We start from the raw sequence: 19,427 nt of genomic DNA on the forward strand, positions 1-19,427 counted from the left end.
CTATATGAGGTTACTGCTGCTTGTGTTGTTAGTTAACACGCTCATTTCAGAGCAATTGATTCAATAAGCTCGCGTAACTCTACACCCTTGCTAAATAAAAGAGGCGGAGTGAAGACGCATTAGTTTTATTAAAGTCTAAAGTTTGCACGGAACCCTGGGTTTGTGTTATAAAAACGTTGTGCACAAGCACAACATTAAACATAGCGTACATTAGTATGTGCTCTGTCAAGCATTGTCTTCGTAACTGTGAGTGGCTAACTAATTTGTGAAGTACACAACTTACTGTAAAGCTAATATTAATCAATGACTTCATAAGTTTCTCTTTATAACGTTATTCTCGTCAAAACTGCAAATGATGCAAGTTTTATGTATTTTGTTCTCTTTGTGTTTTAAAGTTATTTATAATAAGTCAAGTTTACTGTTTAGTGCACTGATATCCAACTAATTTTGGATAATAAAGTTTATTGTTAACTTCTTGCCTATAGTACATATCTTTGTCACATCAATATAAGTGTTGGATCACCACATTTGTGAGTGATCACCACATTTGTGAGTGATCATTGCATTGCATTGTATTTATTCATAGTATATTATGTTAAAGTATATAGTGTATTCTATGTACAGTACTTTAGTATAATATACTGTAGTATATACTGAACTATAATGTACACATAAAGAATATCGGCCGATATATCGTTATCGGTCTTTTTTACTCCCTAATATCTGTATCGGCATCGGCCCGAAAAAACGCATATCGGTCGGGCTCTATTTTAAATGTATAATAATACATTTCATTATTTCAGGTGGAAGAAGAAACTGATCTCTCCGCATGGACTGATGCTATAATTAGATGCGGTTTCACTGGGATCATCAAACCGGAGATCAAAGAGGCCATGATAAGGTGAGAAATAGAAAAATTCATAGTTTTATATTATATTCAAACATGTATTAGACCACACATAGGCATATGTTTCAGCTAATAGGGCAACAATAGATTTATGATACACACACACCAGTCTCTAGGATTTACTTAAAAAAAACTCTTTATGCAAGGCTTTCTTAAAAATGTGTGTATTTCAGATCTATTGTGCTGCATGCAAGCCTGCGTCTGATCCCTTTGCTTAAGCAACTCCGAAAAGGTCTTCAAGTGTACAATTTTGTGGACATCCTGAAAGAGCATTTAGGATTGTGCCAACATTTCTTCGTCCCCAGTGTGGGGAATGATGACTATAAGTTATCATTTATAGTATTTTTTTATTAATTGGTAATCATTATTTTTTCTTGATTCTTATTGAATGTGAATATTTATGCTGAGTTCAAATAATAAAGTTGGCTTGAGAGAGCCAACCTATTGAAATCCTATTGTCTTCTGACCGTAAAATTTCAGACAACTCTGTCTACTCCTAGAGCTTTAACTCTACAAACTCAGCTCAGACCTTCAGACTGTTCTGACTCTGTGTGCTACATCTTTTCTAACTGATCCAACTTAAGGTTTTCCTAAAAGCAGGCTATTATAGACAGTGACTAAACGCTACTACAGTTAGCCATCTCATTCCCATTTCCAGGATATTTTTGTGTGAAGTGAACAAATCCCTCACACTAATTTTTTATAACTCGTCTGTTTGTACTTATAAACCAATAAAAACATTTGGCATGAGGCCACTGCGTTCGGGTTCTGGCGCGAGGTCACACAGCGTGGGTTTGCGCGCTCACAAGGTTTGCGACACTCGAGACGACAGGATGAAGCGCGCAAAGAAAAGTAGTGTGTGGGATCATTTCACCAAAAAGAATGACACAGATGTAAGTTGCAACTTGTGTGATACAATGCTTAAATACAGTAGTAGCACATCATCTATGATGTATCACCTGAAAACGCGACACCCGCAAGCCTCTTCGGGTGAGAAAGGTAGCCAAAGCCAACCTACCGTGTCATCTATGCTGCTGGTAGGAAATACCAGCGCTCAGAGATTATTACCCAAGGAATGATTGAAAAAGACATGCTGCCCCTTGACTTTGTAAACGGTGAGGGCTTTTTAGAGATTCTGCAATTCCTTGAACCCAACTACACAGTCCCGTCCCGTCTCGACAGACCACAACCACACGCATTGAAGAGCGTTTTGTCAAGAAAAAGGTTGAGCTTAAAGTGCGCCTGTATGGTGCCAGATGTGTAGCCATCACGACTGACTGCTGGACAGCACTAACCACAGAGAGTTATGTGACAGCCACCTGCCATTGGATTGACAAGGTCTGTCAGGTTAAATCAGCAGTACTCCTCACAAAAAGTATGCCATTTTTTGACGAACTGGGGACTTCAATACTATTACGTCCGTTGCATTCTCTTTCCTATTTTCTTACCATTTTCGCGTCGGTTTAGGGTTAGATTACGCGAAATTAAACAGTTGTCACCTGGCGTTGGGGTTAGAGTTAGGTATGACAGTTGTCACCTGGCGTTGGGGTTAGAGTTAGGTTTGGGTAGGGATGTCATTATGTAAATCTAACCCTAAACCGACGCGAAAATGGTAAGAAAATCGGAAAAAGAATGCAACGGACGTAATAGTATTGAAGTCCCCAGTTTGTCAAAAAATGACGCGAAAGGTAACCCTCCGCGTCACATATTGACGCATGGTCAAGTGCGTCAAATATTGACGCCATGGGGTGAGAATGGGTTGCCATACACTACAACTGGTGATCAATGACGCATTTAAGCTGTTTGTGTATAAAGTTATATCTGCAGCCGGCAAACTAGTTCGCCATTTCAATCACAGCACTGTAACGGCAAAGCACTCCAGGACAAACAAAACAGATGCAGCTCCCCAAACACAAGCTCATCCAGTCCTGCAAAACTAGATGGAATTCTGTGTTCGACATGTTCGAGAGGCTTCTCGAACAGCGATGGGCAGTGACAGCGGTCTTGTCCGACCGTAACGTCACAAAGCTGCAGGATGCCAGAATTCTCGAGATCAAGGATGAATACTGGGCAATAATGGCTGATCTTAAACCTGTCATGGAAACCCTCAAATGCGCAACCACTATCATGTCTTCTGAGAAGACCGTGTCGATCTCCCACATCTATCCCATCACCTTCAGCATCATTAATAAGCACATGGCCATCGCTACCGATGACAGGCCTCGGGTAGCGGAGTTCAAGGCCACGGTTCGACAGTCATTAAGTGAATGCGTGGAGGTAGGATATAATTTTGTCTTTAGGAGTACCGTTATTTCTTCATATAATTCATAAATCATATAATACACATAGTCAGGTTCAGTGTTGGTCAAGTTACTTGGAAATACTAATTATTTACTGATTAATTTCTTACTTTAGTTATTTTACTAAGTTACGTTTCAAAAACATGATGCACGACCTGAATACGCTATAAAGCAAAAGACCTTTCAGCCTAATTCTATTATTTCTGCATATTCCATTTTCAATCATTGAAAATTGAATCTAATGGAACTTTTTTGAAAACTTGTTTTATTAGTTTTAATATATTAGTTTTATTCACATTGCATCAAGCAAACATTTAATTAAATGCAACAGTCTCAGACTTGAAGAAAATTGCTGAACATTTAAACCTATTTTCTGCACAGCATATAAATAAAATATATATTTTTAAATCTTTCAATCAAATAGTAAATAAAATAGAGCAATAAAATAATTAAAATGAAACTCTCTCCTGATTGTATTCCAAATAATTAACATTTACGTCTTTTAACAGTAAAGTGCAGATTAAGTTTTGATTTTGTAAATCGTCAGGCATGATTTTCACCACTTAATTAAGTTTTGCTTTGCTTGGTCACTTCTTTAAAGTGAATTTCGTTTGTATAAATTGTATCTTCATTTTAATAAATGTTTTATCGACCAATTGCATGTATTTAATAAACAAAAAGCAAATATAGCAGACAATATAATAACCATGACATGGAGGCACCAGGATGTTGCATTCACTTGCATTGCATTGAACGCACCTTATTATAAATTAATAAAACTCAGCGTAGGCCTATATGCCTCATACATTAGCATTAAATATCTTTGCTGCATTCTTTCTAGAACAGACAAGGGCTTTTTCGCGGCTCACATCAGCAGAGTATTGCATTGCGCGCTTTGAGCTAATGCGCTACTGCCCATCACAGACTATAGGCAGATAAAGTAAAGGAACTCTGTGCTGACTTGACGAGGACATGGGTGATGAAGAAGAGCCTGGTGCTGCAGAAGGAGATGATGATGTTGCTGTGACCGCGGGTCCATCCAGTGGAGCCAGCCACAAGGAGAGTGCAATGAGTCTACTACTGGGAGATGATTACAGCGCTGCCGATGCCACGGATCCACAGTTGGAAGTGGATACTTTGTGAAAGACCGCTGGATTGGTGGAGGGCAAACCAGACGCGCTTTCCCAGACTGGCAAGATTGGCACAGCGCTACCTTTGCATCCCCGGGACTTCTGTTCCATCAGAGAGGGTTTTCTTCGCTGCGGGCCTTGTGGTTAATCGACTGCGTACCCGCTTGACCCCAGAGCACGTAGACATGCTTGTGTTTTTGAATAAAAATAAGTGACTGACTCGAGAGTGGTTGGGGCCTAACCCTTGACACCTGAGAAAAATAAGTTAAGGCGTCTTTTACGCATTCATTAAAGTCTATTTTGTAGGCCACAGTATTCTCTATTTCAGTGATTCCCAACCGGGGTAAGCAGATTCCAGGGGGTACGCGAGATATTTTTTTTTGCCATAACTTTACAAAGGACGCGAGTAGATGTGGCGCATTGCCTCATTCGTGTATTCCGACAGACAACAATTTTGCAAAATTATGTTTTTTTATTTGTGCTACGTTGCAGTGTTTTATTTTGGTTTTGGTTTTAATAATTTTGCAGTTGTGTTTGCAGGGGAATCTATTTATCTATAAAAATGTTTCGGGTACGTGTCCGAGTTTCCAGTTTCTTATTCAAAGGTTCCTATTGTGTTTAACTACGTCTTTTATTGCAATCAGTAAAACCTAATTATTTTAAGATAACCGTAGTAAATATAAACATAATGATTTAAATTATAATTAAATTAATAAAATTATCAAATCTTAAAGGGGCCATGGCATGAAAATCTGACATGTTTAAGTGCTATAATTGGGTCCCCAGTGCTTCTATCAACCTAGGAAATGTGAAAAAGATCATCCCAGTAACTTAGTTTTGGTAAACCATTCTCTACAAGCACATGGAAAAATAGGTAGTTGAAATGTGGCTCTCCTTACGATGTCATAAGGAGCTCTTATTTTAACTCATTCACCGCCAGCCTTTTTGAGAAAAGTTGCCCACCTGCATTTTTGTGATTTTAACAAAATTTTCACAAAATTCCTTGCAGGAAAAATTATTTTCTATAAATATATAAACATGCAAATTATATCAAATTAAAGAACACACCCTCTGCTTTCAAACAAGCAATAACCCAGATAGCAAAAAATAGCAATGAGTCGGCGGACCACCGGCGGTGCTCTGGCGGCAGTAAGCGTCATAAGGGCGTAATCGCAAACAGGTCTGACGGCGGACCGCCGCGGCAGCCGCTTTTGCATAAATTAAGCAGTCGGTCCGCCGGCTGCATGCTGGCGGCATCTCGCAACAAATGAGAGTGACGTATTCGGCGGCAAAAGTTTCATCCCCGCCAGCGGGACGCACCTATAGCCGACAGCTTGGGGCGGCATATAGACCCCTTCAAGGTTTGTAAACATTGAATGATTATCGGGTGCGCGCGCAGCACGGGGTCGAACTGTTCATACCATTTAGGCTTTATAATTTAATCTAACAGTGCTGAAAAACGATGACTTACCTCAAATGAAGTGAGCACTACAAACACAAGCCTCTTTGATCTTTGCATTGTCCCAGTCTGCACGTTAATTGCTTGCAGCTGCAGATGTTGTATTTTTTTGTTTTTGAGATTCTGCGTGAATCGCGAAAACTTAACGGAAGACCTCGTGCGATTTTCACAGCCCACGACGTAAGTAGGCATTTTTGACGATACCGAATAATACGCAACTCAATCTGCTGTAATGACTTTTCTGACCCCGACATGCGCAGTGGGAACAGCCTGTGACGTGAACCGTGAAGGGGTCTATAGAAGCCATGCGGATATTTTTTGCTATCTGGGAAACAAACAAACAAACAAACAAAATGGGGAAAAAACGTTTCATTATATATTTACTTTTTCTACTTAATTTAACCACTGAAATATGGATATTTCTCTTCAAAAATACAACATTTTGAGCAAAAAGCTTAAAAAATTGCGTTTTTGTAAAGAAATTTATGTTAGAGATCAGACTCAGAATGACTATCAAACATAAAGAGAGTTAAAATAAAACGTGAGTTAATAATACCACCCCTTAATCTGCACTATCCAACCACAGCAGTGCCATTTAGTGCAGAGAAAAGCACAATTGAGTTTTAATTGCAACAAACCACCATCATTGTGATCAGTGTTTGAATTTCATCAGCTCATTTGCATTTTAAAGGACACACCCAATACGGCACATTTTTGCACACACCTACAAAGTGACAATTTTAACATGCTATAATAAATTATTTATATGGTATTTTGAGCTAAAACTTCACATATGTGCTCTGGGGACACCAAGGATTTATTTGACATCTTAAAAAAGTCTTGTGCCATGGCCCCTTTAATCAATCATATTTAATGATCTTAATTGTTAAGTGCTTGATTTAAAATAACTAATCGCATTAATCTCTTAACAGCAATGATTTTAAAAGAATGAAAAGCAGAAAAATAATTCTTTGGTGTATTTAACAAGTATTTATTAATTAATCTAAAACTAAAAATGCTCACCATAATTTCCAGAACCGGTCTGTGTTTACTGCAACGCGCTACTGCTGAGGCATACGGGATCGCGCCAGAAACACTTCATTCACGATGGATAAGTGGTTGAAACGGTCAGCTGTTAACACATCGGGTGGTACACAGTCAGGTGAGCCTCCCGAAAAAAGAAATAAAGAAAAAGAAACCAAGTCCAAACATCGTCAATTCCAAGATCATTATGTACTGCATGGTTTTTACATGTACGGACACAGTATTTCACCGCATAGAAAACACAGCGGCTGTGGAGGGTCTGTCTAACAGTTCAATGAAACCAGCCCATTTACAACGGCACCTGAGCACGAACCTTCCAACATATGTTGGTAAGAGTGATTAATTTTTTAAACGAAAATGTGATGAATTTAGAAAGACTCAAATAAAAATGAAAAAGGCAACAAGTACATCAACCAAAGCACTGGAGGCATCTTATGCTGTGTCGCTTCTGGTGGCAAAATCCAAGAAAGCTCATTCTGTAGCTGAGGAACTCATTCTTCCTGCAGCCATAATTTTAACAGAGACCATGGTTGACAAGAAAGCTGCTGATTCACTTAAAATGGTTCTTTGATCAAATAATACAGTTTGTCGTCGTATCAATGACATGTCTTTGGAGCTGTCATTTTCTTAAATGAGCCGCGGCAATGTTTCAAATGAGCTTTTAACGCTAGATAAACACCTTTAATTTTAATGCAATTACTTTGTACCCAAACCATTTTGAAATTAACCCCCTGGGGTCCAAAAACGCGGGGCCGCGTTTTGACGCATTTTTTCCTGTTTCCTGTGACATCCACTTAAAATACTCCGTCATTCATAATCATACACATACATGTAATACATCATTCGAAACTGTGAAGTCTCTACTTTAATGTGAGTGCCTTCATAATAACAACAAAACTGTGTGCTTTTGGCAAATAAAGAAAATAAACAGGGAGTGCATTTCGACATCTCTGTCTCCTTGACTATTTTCCTCAAACACGTTTCAAACATGAACTGATAACTCCGCCAATACTTGTCACACGAACATGATACATATGTCTAAAGAAAGCCTGAAATGTCTACTTTTACATGATGTAATTAAATTCTGAAGAACTCATTGTCTGTTTGTGTAATCGACATGTAAGTAAAGAGAGGTACAGTTTTTCTGGCTCGACCTCATTAGCGCTAATGTGATCCCACCTTCCCTTGTGCGCGCCATTCATATGGAAATTACCTGATGCGGGCTATGCAAACAAGATCAACGCCCACAAACAATGCTTTAAGAACCAGTGAGTTTTGACAGTTTCATTCACTTATCAACGCGCTGGGAAGATGACACGCTTTACAGGTGAGGAAGCTCTATGCTCCTGGACAGCGAGGAAGAAGAGTTCACTGTTTCTTCAGACGAAGAGCAGGACTCCGACGATGAACGTTTGTATTTTGAAGAGCGACTTGATCCAGCTGAGGATATAATTTCTGAAGAGTAAGTTTTACCTACATTTGTTGAAATGTTGTGTAACTTTTATATACTGTATACTGACTATTTGCAAGCAGATATTCATAATGACTTTATAAAAAACGTCTCGTAATTGGCAATTTGTATTAACATTAAAATGATAGTTCTTACATTAAACCGTATGCTGATTAGTGTAATGTGAATGTTATAAAGCAATATCACTACTATAACTATAGTGTCCATGCCGACTTATCAATAAGGCTTCTTTATTTGCTTGGATGTAACATTGTGCTGTAAATGAGCCCGAAGATATGTCATGCGTTAAACAGTATGATTGTATGGTGTAAATATTCAATATGTCATAAAACAATATCACTATTTAGAATATATTTTGACTAGTGTGTTTATGCCTCAACAAGTCTTGTTTACGCGACTATCTGTTCGGGTGTAAATGTATCGATGTAGTATCGATGTGCTGTAAATGTGTCCGGAGATATGTAATGTGTTAATGTTTAGCCATAAATATGTCCGGTAATGGCCCGTTAACAAAGATATACCGCATCTATGTACCCAATTATCTTATCTCAACTATGCTTTACCGCTTTAGTATTGCTTTATAAGTTTGTTACTGTGGAGAATACGTTATATTAATTATTAAAAACTTTTGTAGGAATGTGGCAGCATCACTCTCCTCTTCAGCGGGCATTTGCAGAAATGCGACGGACATTCATACAGGGTAAGTCACATTTGCGGGCTTTTCTGTTTTATTAGTAGACTTTTACTGATGTTTTGCGTAGTAATTTGGAAAATTCAAGATGTATATATATAAACATATCTGTATTTTCCGAAAATACATGATACAAATAATGTTTTTAATTTTTTTTTTAGTAACGTGGCTTCATCATCATTTACTCGCACGGGGGCATGCAGAAACGAACCCGAAATAAATAAAGTGATACAATTTATATATATATTTTTTAAGGTAAAATGTAAGGCAAAATTTGTTTAATTATTCCTCATAACATTTTAATGCCACGATCTACAGAACATCACACAAAAAACATTTTGAGAACTAAACCTAAAAAATAACAAAGGTGATCCTGCCTTGGAAACCCCGGCTACAATTTAGTATTTTTATTTAATTCGGAGATTAAGCGCGTCAAAGCCATGACCAAAAAAAGACAAATGACAAATAATTTGTAATTGTTACTGTAAATGATAAAAACTATAAGCTATAATGTATACAATTCATTAAACGTTAATTTATAACAAGAAAAACACTGAAATTAATGATTTTATAGACACTCCGCGTTATTGTTTAGCACAGAAATACCTGCTTGCTTGCTTTGACTTTGATCATCTCTGTATTCACTTTAGATACAGAAATACCTGATGATAATATTTATTTCAGGAATCTCTTTGCTATCACTTGAAAGTGAACACCGACCATAATAGATAACCACTCGGTTTTAAATACATTTTAAAACTTATGCCCGCCGAAAAACATCCGTTTTGTAATGTTTAGTTTGATGAAATTCTAAATATGAGACGCAGAGCACCTATAGCACGTTCGGCTAAATTGCATGCGCAAACATGGCCAGAACGCAATAGCGCAACATCGATAGAACGAAAAACAATCCAAAATGTACAGACTTAAATTATATCAGAATTTACGTTTATAATAAATACAATAATGTGTGCACCCATATACGGCCAAAATTGAATGATCCTCATTTCATAACACATCTGCAACGATTCGACTGTGAGATTGGTAGTCGAATCCGGCTTCTCCGATGCATCGAATCTTCAACTATTCGGGGTCACCCCTATTAATTATTAAAAAAAGTTCTCAATATTAGTAATACTGATGTGTTGCTTTGTACTTTGAGAATACATGATATTAATTAAGATATGTTTTCAGGAATGTGTCTGCAACACCAACTTCGTCTGGTACTCGCACGTTTTGAACAATGGCACGACAACATTTAACTCCATTCCCAAAGAGTTACAGTGTGTGATGGTTTACAAATGTATACCTTATTTTTTATATTTGGAAGTATTTTTAGATGCACACCAAACTTTCACAGCTGACATTTAGAATCCTTTTCTTTTAATTAGAGCCATATTGTACTGGTCATATAGAATATTGTTACATGTATACATATTGTTACTTTATTATTTATAAGTACAATGAAGCTTCTTTATTTATAATTACAATAAAGCTTCTTAAATCTATTGTATTGTTCATGTTGTTAGCATTTTTTGCATCCCTGTAAGACTTTTATTTTACTAAAAAAGTCTTTTGTACTTTATTTTAACCTATTTTTTTTAACTACAAGCAAAAGTTTTTCTCTTTAAGTCTCCCCACAGTCACAGTTCTTTTGTCCCAACATTCCTCACTGAGCCATTAGGGGGTTGGGTCTCCTCAGGTGTAAAACACATCAATATTCATGACCATTGACCCTCCCTTGCATATTGCCTTTACACAGCAAAAAGTGTCTTACAAAAGTTAAATCAATGTATTTTTGTCATGGTCCTGTCAGACATCCGTGCTAGATGTAGGTCTGAGTGCATCTGACAGGACCGTGGCAGTATCATGTTCTGTGTGGGGACATGTGGGATCACATTCTGTGTGTGGCTGCCACATGTCCCCGGTGTCTTGTTGCTGTCGTGATCTTGCCAGACCTTAGTGTAGATCAGGTCTATGTTCTGTGGGCAAGGTCAGGGCAGCAGTGTGTGTACGTGGGAACACGTGTGTTCACATCATATCTGTGTGACACGTGTTCCCAGTGTTTTGTGGCTGTCATGGTCTTGCCTGACCTTGGTTATTATCCAGAGGGTAGGACCAGGGCAGCATTGTTTTATGTGGGAATACGTGTGTATTCACATCATGTATGTGTAACACGTGTTCCCAGTGTCTTGTCACTTTTACCCTACTCCCTTATGTAATCATGTCTTAAGTGATTAATTATGTTCACCTGTTCCCCATTGATGTGGTGTCTTTATAATGCCCTTGTGTTCTCTGTGTGGTGTGCGTGCGTTGTTTGTAGTTGCTGTGTTTATGTGTTACCAGTTTTCATATCCGAGTTCTTCTCGTGTTCTGTTTATTTTGTGTTCCAACACAGTGTTTCTGTTTCTTTCTGTTTTTACCCCCTCGTGGGTGTTTTAGTTTCTGTTAATAAATAGTTATATTTTCATACATCTTGCGTTTGGGTTCATCTCTTATTATTTTCCATTATCCGGTTATACCAACCGTGACATAACGCACGCACCCAACAGAACCCAGCGAGATGTTTGCCGGTAGCCGCCTGGCGGTACGGGGAAGGGGTTCACGCCCCGCATACGAGTCGGGTTACGAATTCTATGACCCACTCGTATGCGGACCCGAAGTTTACGCCAGGCGGCGGCCAACCGGACCTGCTGGATCCCGCCAGACGCAGGCCAGCGTGAGGGCCATTAGGACCGGGGCTATCCGGCTGGAGGGATCGACTCCTGTCTCCCCGGTGTTAGAGACTACTCCCGGGGCCAGTCTCGGCCCTGCACTCCCTGCGTCCAGAGGGAGGAGGAGGAGGACGAGGAGGGCCTCGGAATCGGCGAAGCTGGAGACACGTCACCCGCCGGTGCAGCCGGAGACACGTCATCCGCCGGTGCAGCCGGAGACACGTCATCCGCCGGTGCAGCCGGAGACACGTCATCCGCCGGTGCAGCCGGAGACACGTCATCCGCCGGTGCAGCCGGAGACACGTCACCCGCCGGTGCAGCCGGAGACACGTCACCCGCCGGTGCAGCCGGAGACACGTCACCCGCCGGTGCAGCCGGGGACACGTCATCCGCCGGTGCATCCGGAGACACGTCACCCGTCGATGCAGCCGGAGACACGTCACCCGCCGGCGCAGCCGGAGACACGTCACCAGCCGGCGCAGCCGGAGACACGTCACCAGCCGGCGCAGCCGGAGACACGTCACCAGCCGGCGCAGCCGGAGACACGTCACCAGCCGGCGCAGCCGGAGACACGTCACCAGCCGGCGCAGCCGGAGACACGTCACCAGCCGGCGCAGCCGGAGACACGTCACCCGCCGGCGCAGCCGGAGACACGTCACCCGCCGGCGCAGCCGGAGACACGTCACCCGCCGGCGCAGCCGGGGACACGTCACCGGTCGGCTTTTCAGCCGCGGGACCCTAAGACTTATGTGCCCCATGGACATTTTGTTTCCCCTGTTTTTTCCCCACCTCCCCTTCATCATTTATTATTTTTGTTAAATCATCCCAATCCTTTTGTCACCTATGTTTGTTTACCTCTGTTGTTCGTAGTAATGTTGTCGTGGTTGTCTTCTGTTGTGCAGTCTTTCGTTCCTCGTGTTTAATGTTTTTGTTTGTTTTTGTTTGTGACGTCTTGTATCCGTCTTTTAAGTGGGGGGTACTGTCATGGTCCTGTCAGACATCCGTGCTAGATGTAGGTCTGAGTGCATCTGACAGGACCGTGGCAGTATCATGTTCTGTGTGGGGACATGTGGGATCACATTCTGTGTGTGGCTGCCACATGTCCCCGGGGTCTTGTTGCTGTCGTGATCTTGCCAGACCTTAGTGTAGATCAGGTCTATGTTCTGTGGGCAAGGTCAGGGCAGCAGTGTGTGTACGTGGGAACACGTGTGTTCACATCATATCTGTGTGACACGTGTTCCCAGTGTTTTGTGGCTGTCATGGTCTTGCCTGACCTTGGTTATTATCCAGAGGGCAGGACCAGGGCAGCATTGTTTTATGTGGGAATACGTGTGTATTCACATCATGTATGTGTAACACGTGTTCCCAGTGTCTTGTCACTTTTACCCTACTCCCTTATGTAATCATGTCTTAAGTGATTAATTATGTTCACCTGTTCCCCATTGATGTGGTGTCTTTATAATGCCCTTGTGTTCTCTGTGTGGTGTGCGTGCGTTGTTTGTAGTTGCTGTGTTTATGTGTTACCAGTTTTCATATCCGAGTTCTTCTCGTGTTCTGTTTATTTTGTGTTCCAACACAGTGTTTCTGTTTCTTTCTGTTTTTACCCCCTCGTGGGTGTTTTAGTTTCTGTTAATAAATAGTTATATTTTCATACATCTTGCGTTTGGGTTCATCTCTTATTATTTTCCATTATCCGGTTATACCAACCGTGACAATTTTTTCCACGTGAATGAGTGGGTTAAATGGTTTTTACATCTTTTTGTAGCAAATTCTCTACTCTACAAAAGTAGATAACTTTTTTGCTTGTTAACAAATGTTTAGGATGTGTTCCTTGGCCTTATTTCAGCAACTTTTTGTTTTCTTTTTTTTACTAACCACGCATAAACATCATTTACTTAAAAATACAAACATGTACATACATTTATCTTACATATTATTATAGCACAGTTTGTGCTGAATACAGTGTTATGTGATATTAGCCATTAATGTGTTTTAAAGCAACTGAAAAAAGACCAAATGTGAGAGCATCTCAGAACCTCTGACTGTGTCCAAAAAGGGTCCGACCCCAGAGGGTTAAGGAGCCATTTGTCCTCCGATTACATACAAGCAGGGTTCTAAATTAAAACCCGCCAACCCGCCGAATGGGGTTAAAATTAATTTTGGCGGGTGTTAATTAAAACGTACACGCCAGTTTGGCCGGTGATGCATGAGGCATTGCATGAATGATACATAAAGCTCTGTTCTCAGACATTTATCCCTCTGGCAGTACTTCCTACATTTCCCATAAACACTGTGCCGTAATGCTACGTGATGATGTTTCATACACCCATTGGCTGCGCGCAGTTTGAGTGAAACCAGCGCGAGAAACCATGGAAACGAATGGACCGCGTCCACCAAAACACAAGGAAGGCGGAACGTGCCTCAGTGTTAATCTCAAGTTTAAATTTTAGCAGTTAACTAGTGTATTAATAGCGGCAAAACGGATCTTTATTAAATGTAGTTACCCAACTTACGCTTGTAAAAGCGACGCAGCAGTTGCAGTGACGCATACAAACACAAATCCATGTCTGCGCGTGTCTTTGCGTTCATGCATGCACAACCGCATTCAAAAGGTGACGCCACGCGATTGAATAAGCAGCTAATGAAAACATGAAGAAACTAAAGTAAGTTTCTACATCCTTACATCCTTACTCAGTCAGGTCTCAAACATTAAAGGAAATATCTCAGGGAAATCTCTTGTCAAGTCTATAGGATTGCATTGTTGCTGAGAAAATTAACACATTTATGTCTTATACTGTTCTGTATTTTCAGATGTGAAACTAATAATATTTAACTCTAGGACACTATAAACACTTAGCAGTAACTATGACTAAGATTATTTTAGTATAGCAGTTATAAAATGACTGGTTTCTTAAAATATTGTAAAAATATTCTTGTAAAAATAAGTTATTAATCATTGCTATCATTGTATAATGTTGAAAATATTTCTCTGCTGTCATTATTTCCAAATATTTTATGCCATTTATGCCTCCAAACATGTTAATAATATTAGGTATGATGAGGGAGACTTTTGGGAGCGAGAGGAGGCAAGGATATAGACAGAGAAACAAAGAAAGCTTGTGTTTGATCACAAAAATGTCATCATGTTTTGTCAGGATTGTCGCATGTACGCGAAAGAAAAAATGAAATGAACAATTTCGTGGTGGGAACTAATAATTTTAAAGTTGAGGCAGTAAAGGACCATGAGAGAGCCCAAAGTCATCACAGAACCTAACGTTAATTAAAACTGCCAAGACAGGTCGTATTGAAGAGAGCCTTGCTGGGAGAAGCCTCACTTTAAAGCAATAAACCCCAAGAAGAAGTGGGTTACCAGTGCATTTTATAACAGCTAAGGGGCGTTGCCTAAAACCCCCTTAGCTGTTATAAAATGCACTGGTAACCCAACGCTTCGAGGAGTTTATTGCGTTTATAAAACGGTTACTTCATATGCATAACGTTAGCGGGATTTTATAAAATAAAACACAAATAAGTTGTAATTATATAAGTACAAATAGTACTCTTCCGCCAAACAAAGTAGTTCCTCAGAATCAAGTGTGGCTGCAACAGAGCGCAGTTCACAAACAACACAGACGCAGCAAAGGCGCAATGAAAATATGATTTAAGACTGTGGTGTTTACTTTTATATATCAACATTCATCTAAAATATACATTAACATTTATATCGTGCAACTGTTGAAGTGATGATCAAATATGCTTGGAAGCATGATTAACTCTTTCCCCGTCAGCGTTTTTTTTTTTTAAGTTGCCACCCAGTTTTAGTTGAATGCCTTACAGAAAAATTATCTTCTTTAAATAAACATAAAATATCAAATGAAAGAACAGTCCATCCGCTTTCCAACAACATCAAAAAACGTTTCATCCTACCTTAATTTGTTCTCTTATCCGTTATCACCTCTCAAATTTTCAGCTAAATGCGGAGATAATTCCATTTTTGTGAAGAACTTTGTAAGAGATCAGATTCAGAGCCTGATAAAAACACACGTCACGCTAAATCCACCACAACGCTGTTGTGTCGAGTGAATGCCTCAGTGTTTAAGTTGGGTAAGATTGCCATCTTGTAGATAATAGCGGAAATATCAATAAGACAAAAAAAAACTCAGAGAACGTTTTCTCTTTATTGACGAAATGTTTTATTTATTGACATTTATCTGGATATCGCCATAATTGTGTAAAGGTAGAAAAATTAAAAAATGATTAAAGACTGAGGTGTTTATTTTCATAAATCAGTACAGCAACAGTGGCGCAGTGATATAGGTGCGGTCTGAACCGTGGGTTTACCGGGGTATTTTATCACGGCTTAGAACGCGTTTCAACCAATCAGAATGAAGAACCAGAACGAGCCGTTTTATAATATGTGTTTTCATGCCAACAATGTTAATAAAATTATCAAATGCATTCAGTGGCACACATTGGCTGGTGATCAAAAAAGTTAATTTAGAACCCTGCATACAAGCTCCTCGGCGCCACGTTTGCGGGATTCATCTTTCATGTTTCACTCATGTTTCGCGCTGTAGGGGATTTTACTCATGGTCCTTTACTGCCTCAACTTTAAAATTATTAGTTCCCACCACGAAATTGTTCATTTCATTTTTTCGTTTTATGCTGCACTGACAGGAATGTTCATCTGACAGGAAATTTCGTTTTATCAGGTAAGACACTAACTTACTTCACAACAAATAAAACGATTTTTATGAAAACGTGTAGATGTTCTCCAACCTTTATTTATTTTATTGTCTTTATTTTAAAGTTTTGTGGGACACGTTTGGTGTTTTGGACTGGTAAAGGTTAGAGCAGCGTTACCCTGGCAACCGGAACATGAAGAGGACACTCTCTCACTTTCTCCGTCTGACAAAACTACGCTAGCACAATTCAGAAATGACATCCTCGTTTAAATTATATGGAGAATCCATTTAAATGTTTATTTTAACATATGTTTATTTAAATGTTTGTAATGTAATGTTCATGTTCAATAAAATGAAGTATTCTACTCGGAGTCTGTCATTCATATGTTATGGTAAGTCTTTTAAATTAGTTGTACTGCAGATGTCCGCCCAAAGAATATTAAATAAAAGATTTAAATTACTAACTGGTTACCAACATAAAACTTTTAATCCATTACGTTGTCACGACGTGCCCACGACAGGCAGATTACGTTGCGAAGTTACGTGCAGGCGACGAATCCAGGAATTTCACTTTTCCGGTCGCCACGACGTTACGTAATAGTTACGTATTTGTGTTAGCTGGGTTTTGAATAAAAAGTAGTTTAAAACCATTATTAACCGTCTGTTTTTTACAATTTTCATTCAGGAGCAAAAATCTGCCTTTAAATTTGACAGGAATAAAGATTTGTTATTTATCATGATAATTATCACTATCGACTGATACGAAAACATTTCCTGCATACATTTTTTTTTGCCATATCGCCCCGCCCTACTCACAGGTAAAAAATGACCAGAGCCCTAAACATAACTAATGTCAATTTATGTGTCAAATGTAGTGTAATTTGCATGCAATAAATCTCTGTTTTATTTACAGCAGAATAATAAGTGGGACATTTAAGGAGATGGAGGTTAATAAAAAAAGGTGAGACTGTCAGTTACAGGCAGTTCTGTAACTCAGTAAGTTTAGCAAATTCTATTTTTTAACATAATCATTTTATAATGTTTAGCTTTGGTCATTTACAGTATTTCATTTGCTTAGTTTTTGAATAGTTGCAGAAATAGGTTTTAACAATATTGTTTTATGAATTTATAGATCTTCATCTCGATAAGTCTGACCTGCACCTGTCCATGCGTCTTGCAAGGGCTGTACTGCTGCTGTTTCAAAGGAAAATTTACCAGAGCCCTAAACATAACTAGTATAATTTATATTTAAATGTATTTATATGTAGTGTAATATCCATGCATTCAATCTCTGTTTGTTTTATTTACATCAGAATAACAAGGGCATAGTTGAGGAGATGAAGGGTAATCGAAAATGGACGAGACGATTGGTTACAGGCAGTTCTGTAGCTCAGTAAGTTCGGCAAATTCTCTGTTTTAACTTAAACATTTGTAATATGCTTTTTATAGGCAGCATTCGGTTAGTGTTTAAATGTTTGCAGAATCAGGTCTTGACAATATTATTTTGTGTATTTTAAGAACTTCATCTCCTCAACTAAGCCCATGACTGCGCAGATGTCTGGCAAGCGCTGTGCAGATTCACAGGTAGAAACAATTGTAATGTAATGTTTAGCTGTGGTCATTGTAATATTTTTATAGACAGCAAATTTTTAGTCCTCAACCGCTCATAATATAGGGCCTTTACCTGCTGCTGCTGTCTCTCAGGTAGAAATTTACCAGAACTCTAAACATATCTACTGCCAATTTATTTCTAATTTGTAGTGTAATAAACATGCATTAAATCTTTATTGGTTTCATTTGCAGCAAAATAATAGAAAGAAAAAGAAGTGCAGGAAACGAAAAAGGAGAAGGTGGATGGCCAATTCTGTAGCTCAGTAAGTTTAGCATAATCTCAGTTTTAACAATAGTTTAGTGTTTGAGTATCAGATATTAAGAATTTTGGAGGTCGTTAAAATAATTGTTTTATGTATTAATAGACATTTATCTCAAGTCCAAACCGCACCTCCCCAGACTTCTTTTAAAGGGACCATTTAAAATATCCGCCAAAAAAAAATCAATTCATACTCCACACTCCAAACAGATGGGGGCAGTATACCTCCAGAAAGTGAGTTGGTCTATTTTAATTTAGCAGCTGCTAATTTAGCAGCATATCAAGTCTGATTTACATTAGAAACTAAGTTATCATTAGTCACAAAAAAAAAAACATTCAGTCACAAAAAAAAAAACATTCGGTCTCATTAAAATTGCAATGTTTTCCGCTACGTTTCGTGCGTCGATTTGGTGTTCATTATCATCGAAGACATTTCAAGCTTCTTAGCTAATGTTACATTTTAGCATCAGCTTGGTAGATAACGGGTGAAAACCGGATCGGATCGTGGGTAGCGTTTAATAGTTAGCTCTAACAGCTAAGGATGCGCGATAATTTGCATGCAATAGTCATTGCGCTTCTCGTCAGTGAAGCCTGTTTCTTGATTAAAAGTGAATCGCCATTAGCTGCTTTCAGATGGAGCCACATTTACTGCACAAAGCCGTAGTTCATGTACAAGCTGAGCATGGGTTATCGCAATGCCTATTATAAGTGAACTTCTAGCGAAATACTAACAGCATCTTACTTACCAATCGAAAAGAAATGTTGTCATTTCGGAGTCGAACCTCATTTCTTTCATGTCCATTAGTTCTCTCCAGCGATGAAAAGCAGTGCCAGTATTTACTCTGGTTCGGTTCCTTTATTTATCATATTATATTTGTGATTCTGAGCGCGTTGTTCCCTGCACAAATGGTTGTGGTAGTGGTAAATGTCTCTTGCTTTAGCCATTCTTCCGCTCTCTTCCCTGAACTGAAATACGTCCGAAAACCCTATTGCAAGGCAGGAAGGCATGTCCGAATCCATGGCTGTCCCGAGTTGCATTTCTCTGAGCTGCCTTCATGCTTCTTAAGTCAACAAGTCAGCTTCGGATGCAGCGGTAGTAGTAGAGGGCCGTACTCCCACACACGCGACTTATTCGTGTATTGCAGTTTGGCTGGCGGTT

The 19,427-nt window shown here is 39.2% G+C and overlaps 1 pseudogene; it reads left to right on the forward strand.

Moving 5' to 3' along the window:
* Positions 1–1,740: 1,740 nt before the first annotated feature.
* Positions 1,741–3,766, forward strand: LOC141352798 (E3 SUMO-protein ligase ZBED1-like; annotated as a pseudogene).
* Positions 3,767–19,427: the final 15,661 nt, after the last annotated feature.

The sequence above is a fragment of the Misgurnus anguillicaudatus genome, chromosome 21 (assembly GCF_027580225.2).
Source record: "Misgurnus anguillicaudatus chromosome 21, ASM2758022v2, whole genome shotgun sequence".
Taxonomy (NCBI): domain Eukaryota; kingdom Metazoa; phylum Chordata; class Actinopteri; order Cypriniformes; family Cobitidae; genus Misgurnus; species Misgurnus anguillicaudatus.